This window comes from Bufo bufo, chromosome 3 (assembly GCF_905171765.1).
Source record: "Bufo bufo chromosome 3, aBufBuf1.1, whole genome shotgun sequence".
NCBI lineage: Eukaryota > Metazoa > Chordata > Amphibia > Anura > Bufonidae > Bufo > Bufo bufo.
Window position 1 is genome coordinate 315,884,042 of NC_053391.1, and position 6,085 is coordinate 315,890,126.

General features: G+C 42.6%; 1 pseudogene; it reads left to right on the plus strand.

The window, feature by feature from the left end:
- The window catches only part of LOC120993773, a 55,440-nt pseudogene extending 51,943 nt beyond the window's left edge, over positions 1-3,497 (plus strand).
- Positions 3,498-6,085: the final 2,588 nt, after the last annotated feature.

A 6,085-nucleotide genomic window follows, 5' to 3' on the forward strand; every position in this document is an offset into this window, starting at 1 on the left:
GGGATGTGTTGTTTCAATTTATCAGATCACTCCCGTGGAATAAAAGATAAAATAGGCCAACTAGAAGAAATGATAAAACATATAAAACAAGATGTTGACCAAGGATGGTGGGACTGGCTTTTTGGCTGGATACCTGACTTTGGTCAAATAAGGTATGTTTTAGGAGTGGCACTCGCCGTAGTCGCTGCAATAGTGTGTCTCTGCCGTTGTCTACAGTGTGTGCCCTCCCTTCTGGCCGTATGTAACAATGTGGCCGAAAGAGGGGTACACTCAACATTTCTCTATACTCCGGTAGAGGTAAAAGAGGCAAACACAACCTCAACAAAGCCTGAGGATTATACTCCTGAAGGGTATATGGAATACCTAAAGGCTTACAAGCAAACTAAGGAAAAACTAGAAAGGAACAAACTGAAAAAAACACATTCTATAGAAATATATAGTTTTTAAGAGGGGGTTGAAGGATTCTATTACAGTCCAAAACCTATTTTTATATAAGCTTATATTACATTGTGATCTATACGCACACAGGGACATGTAGTAGGTGAAAGTCCATAGAAAAAAGCCATTACTAAGAGTTTTTTTACATGTTATAGATAGCCATAAACTCTGGTAAAGAGATAAGGTAAATGTGTAGCTGGCTAAAAACATGTGTTACTGTTTAACTTAAACATCATGTCATTTAGGACTATATAAGTCTCACGAGATAATAAATCCTTCAGAGTCATTTTGAAACTACACAGCAGTCTGTCTTGCTTCATTATCACTCTCTCTGACGTCAGATATAAGAATCAAATCAAGCTGAATACCGAAGTCTTGTGCCTCAGGTACAATATAAGGGAAAGATAAGAATATTTTCTTACACCCACCGCCCTTTATGACATCATATGTAAATGAGCCATAGCCCCCATTTTGATGTCACAAGAAAGAGAGTCATCTGCCAGGATTCTAATCATGACATCACAAACAGTGTCTCAACATGACAGCGGCCATTTTGAATGTAATAATGTACAGACTATAGATAATGGGTTAGCACTTTTTCCTTGCAGCCCACCAGAGCAGGGGGTATCTGCAAATGGTTTGTTCTTTAATCAAATTTTATGGTATGTACAGTTTTTTTTTTCTATATTTAAAACCCAGCTTAGCCATGTATGCATGGCCCAGCCAAGGTTTATTAATCCTGGCTTAGTCCTTTGCAGGAGATTGGGTGGTAACCAGGATCTGCCCCCAGCTCAGTTTGGTGATTAGTGAGAGATCAGCAAGGAAGAAATTTTTGCCTAATGTTCCCACCTCTTAGGCCCAAGAAACACACTAGACTAACAGATCTCTGCAAGATCCACGGAAAAAGAGAAAAGGAGAGTAAAGAAGATCTTAGAATCTGCATAGCCAAGCATTGGAGTCAGCAAGGTAATCTGTGACTACAGCCATTCAGACTTTGCTACACTGAGGGACACTGTTAAGACACCCTTCACACCTGGACACACCCTGGCCAGATGCTCCATCAAACCCCTGTATCCTAACAATGGACATTATAGCCATTACAGCCAAGCTACTGTTGCCAGACATAGATTTTTTTGAGACTTTAGCAACAAAGTGTACAAAGAGGGCCATAACTCATATCCTTGTCTAAATGCATACACTGCTAACTGGGAGAGAATTGCACTGTGTACAGTTGGAACTATGTTTTGCTATAGTTAGATGTACTACAATTCCTATTTTGCTGTACAGTAAAGAGAGATGTTTATTTTTCTACCAATGGCCTATTTTTCTGACTCCTACATCATTTGCTGGCCATTGCACTCTACATACCCTGCCTTTAACCCATTCAGACACCTAACATCACGGGCATAAGTTCGCCAGATAATTATACCGTGTCTTGTAGAGCCCATAATATTTATAATGGCCCCTATAGTGCCACCCGTGTAAATACTGGAAGCACTACAAGAGACAGTATATTTATTGGGGCACTTAGGGGGCCTTATAAACATTTGGGACACTACAAAACCCAGTATAAATATTGGGGGGCACTACAGGGGACATTATAAATGTTGGGGGCACTACAGGGAGCATTATAAATACTGGGGGCACCATTACTAATAAGTACATTCTGGGAGAAGATTAGATACACAGTTCAGCAGACAGTATCACATATGATAGGATTAGATAAAGCAGCTCAGCAAACAGTATCTCACATAATGGCATTGGATACACAGCGCACCTGCCTTGCAATTTTTGGAAGTCTAATACCAGTTAATGGAGCGGACATTGTGTATGTGCAGGGTGCTCTCCATTAACTTCAGGACCTGTCGCACAGGTGGTACCTACACCTATCTGACATTTATGGCATATTCTAGCAGTATGCCACTAATGTCCAAGATGGGAATATCCCTTTAATGCATTTCCTATCAGGAGTACATTGGTTACCCATCCTTCAGGGGTTCTGCCCTGTGACTAATCAGTACATACATAAAATACCGATAGAAAACGGGCACAGGAGAAATGGCACAATTTAATATTTAAGAAAAAAAACACAAGAATCTTGTTTTTTAAAGAAACACACAGAGAAAACTTTCTTTATTAAAAAATGGTCTTGGATTTCTGTGGCTTCGGCCCTTTAAGGGAGATGGAGGCTCCTTCTTCACATTCTCCTGGGATTCTTCCATTGGAGGAGGTTCAGTGTCACACCTGAGGCTGATTTTCGGGGGCCGCAGAGGGTCATACAAAGCTCTCACATTGTATACAACAAATAGAAAATAAAGATCAGCAAAAACAAGTCTCAAACACATGAAGAAAAAGCCGGACAAACTTACCCGATCTGGTCCTGTGCTGCTCGTCAGAGGCCCCTAAAGGAGAGAGCCAGCCCTGCAGACTGAGGCTGGGGTCAGTGCGTCACCTCAATATATACCCACCGCCCTTTATGACATCATATGTAAATGAGCCATAGCCCCCATTTTGATGTCACAAGAAAGAGAGTCATCTGCCAGGATTCTAATCATGACATCACAAACAGTGTCTCAACATGACAGCGGCCATTTTGAATGTAATAATGTACAGACTATAGATAATGGGTTAGCACTTTTTCCTTGCAGCCCCCCAGAGCAGGGGGTATCTGCAAATGGTTTGTTCTTTAATCTAATTTTATGTTATGTTATGTTATGTTACTAAGTCCTTATATAGCGCTCTAGAGGAACTCAATCCGATCGAAGCGCTTGTGGACGGCTGTATTGGTGGGCCCCTACGTCATCCTACACAAATAGCCAGGTCTTAACCAGCTTCCTGAATTCCAGGTAATCTGGTATAGTTCTAATATGTTCTGGGAGGGAGTTCCAGATCTTGGGGGCTAATACTGAGAAACGTCTGTCCCCCCTTGTCTTGAGGCGGGTTCTTGGCACCGACAAAAGGGAGGCTTAGGTGGATCTCAGTTCTCTAGGAGGATGGTAACGTGTTATCTTTTTTTGCAGATAAATGGGGCCTGTTTTGTAGAGAGCTTTGTGTGTTAAGCAGCACAGCTTAAACTGCACTCTCTCTTTCACTGGGAGCCAGTGGAGTTCCCTGCGTGCTTTTGTAACAGAGTCTGTCCAATCTAGTTTCTTGATGAGCCGGATGGCTCTGTTTTGACAGAGTTGCAGAGCTCTCAGATCTTTCTCTGGTAGCCCCGCATACATTGCATTGCCATAGTCCAGGTGAGAGTTGACTAGTGCTCCCACCACGACCTGTCTGCATGTGTTGGGGAGAAACGGTAGGGCTTTTTTTTAGAAGGAATAGGGCGAAGTTTGCTTTCCGTATTACTTCTTTAATCTGGGGACGGAGGCTCATTTCTTGATCCAAAATTATCCCCAGACTCTTTCCTTGCGTGGCGATGGCAACGTTTCCCCAAAGATAGACGGGGCAGCAGCCTCTGGTGTTTTATGTAGTGCAACAAGCTCAGTCTTGGTCGGGTTGAGTTTGAGGTGGTTATGTGCTAGCCAGTTCCTGGCCTTATTTAGTCCTTCTTGCGTGAGTTTATAGTCATCAGCGGATTTCGATACTCTCAAAAGGATCTGTGTATCGTCCGCATAAGACTCATAGCTGATGTTATACTCCTTCAGAATGGCGAGCAGAGGTCGGACATAAATGTTAAAAAGTAATGGCGAGAGGGGAGATCCCTGAGGGACTCCCCACTCCACCTTCTCGACTGGGGAAAAGAATAAGCCCAGTTTGACTCTCTGAGTTCTGATTTTCAGGAAAGAGTCAAACCAGGCAAGTCCGTGGTTATCTACTCCAATGTCAGCTTTTAATCTATTTAGGAGGATGGGATGGCTGATAGTGTCGAAGGCTGCCGACATGTCTATGAGAACCAGCCAGGTCCCCCCTCCCTCGTCAGCGACCCCTAGGGCTTCATCCCAAAGGCTGACCAGGGCTGATTCCGTGCTGTGTGTTGGCCTGAAGCCCGACTGATGTTCATCTAGGAGTCGATGCTTTTCTACGTGAAGCTGGAGTTGGCTTGCCACTGCTATCTCCATGATTTTAGCTATTAGGTGGATGTTGGTAATCGGTCTGAAGTTGGCCATCATTTTTATGTCTGCTCCTGGTTTCTTGAGGAGGGGGGTTATGATTCCTAGCTTGAGAGTCTCGGGGACGTTACCACTGAGAAAGGAGTCATTTATAATTGTTAGAATTAACGGGGCAATGGTGGTCGTGCATTCAATAAGAGATTTAGTTTGGATATTGGAGAGGGGATAAGTTGCTTTGGACATGTTTTTCATGCTTTTAGTTAGGTCCTCAAGTTTTAATGGGCATAGAGTGAAGGTGTGGGTAGGGTTTGTCACGTTGTTCTCCATGGGGGGGACAGTTGCCTGTTGAGCTAGCAGGATGTCGTTTTGGATGTCATCAACTTTTTGTTTAAAAAATTTTGAGATGTCGTTGCAGAGGTCTTGGGATTCGGGAATGGTGGTTTTGAGGCCATCAGGGTTAGCTAGATCGAAAATGATCTGAAAGATCTTTTTAGGCTTTTGAGCAGCGTTTTCGATCTCGCTCGCAAAATGGTCTTGTTTGGCCTTGAAGATTGCTTTGTGATAAATCGTCAGTTGGGTCTTGTATTTTAGCTGTGATTCTTCTATCGGATTTTTCCTCCATGCCCTCTCTAGTCTGTTGCATTCTATTTTCACTATTTTTAGTTCTCTCGTATACCACGGTGCTTTTTTCCCTGAATTATTTACCAATCTCAACGGGGCATGTTGGTCCGCCGTTTTTTTGACGATGTCGTCAAATTGTAATGTGAGTTTCTCACAGGGCAGTTTGAGGTCAATTTTGCTGATGTGTTCTTCCAGGGTAGGTAGAATTTTGTCATATGTCAGGTTGTTGTTATTTCTTCGCAAATTTTTTTCTCCTGTAGTTAGCTGCTTCGTATTATTTGGGATGTGGAGTTCGAAGGCTATGAGTCTATGGTCAGTCCAGAGCAGTTCTTCGGGATCTTCTACCGTTAATTTTAGATTTTTTTCAAAAATCGGATCGAGCAGGTGACCCGCTTTATGTGTGGGTTTGTCAACCCTTAAAGTGAGCTGGGCTAAGTCGAGCTGTATGATGACTTTTTGGGCTGAGGTATCTTGTTTATCGTTAAACCAAAGGTTAAGATCCCCTAGAATAAGAAGTCTATGATGTTTTATTGTGAGATCCGTGGCCCATTCTATGAAGTTGTCTGTGAAATGAGTGCGGGGTCCTGGGGGTCTGTAACATAACGCTGTTATTATTGTATATTTATTTTCTAACGTCAAACGTGCTATGAGTGTTTCCCATGATGGGTTTTCCGTGGGAAGGTTAATTTCTGTTATTTTTATTGTGTTTTTATGTACAATCGCTATCCCTCCCCCCTGTTTGTTAGGCCTATTCTTTATAATGATGTTGTAGTCTGGTGGGAGAATTTCCCTGATGTCTACCCTGGACTTTTCTGTAAACCATGATTCCGTAATAAACAGACATTCATAGTTTCTATCTATGCATAGATCGCGAATTTCATATTTATTCTTAACTGCTGATCTGGCATTTATTAAGGCACATCTTAGGTCAATGTGGAGGGATTTTCTTACCGGGGGCCGTTTATTTCGTTCTG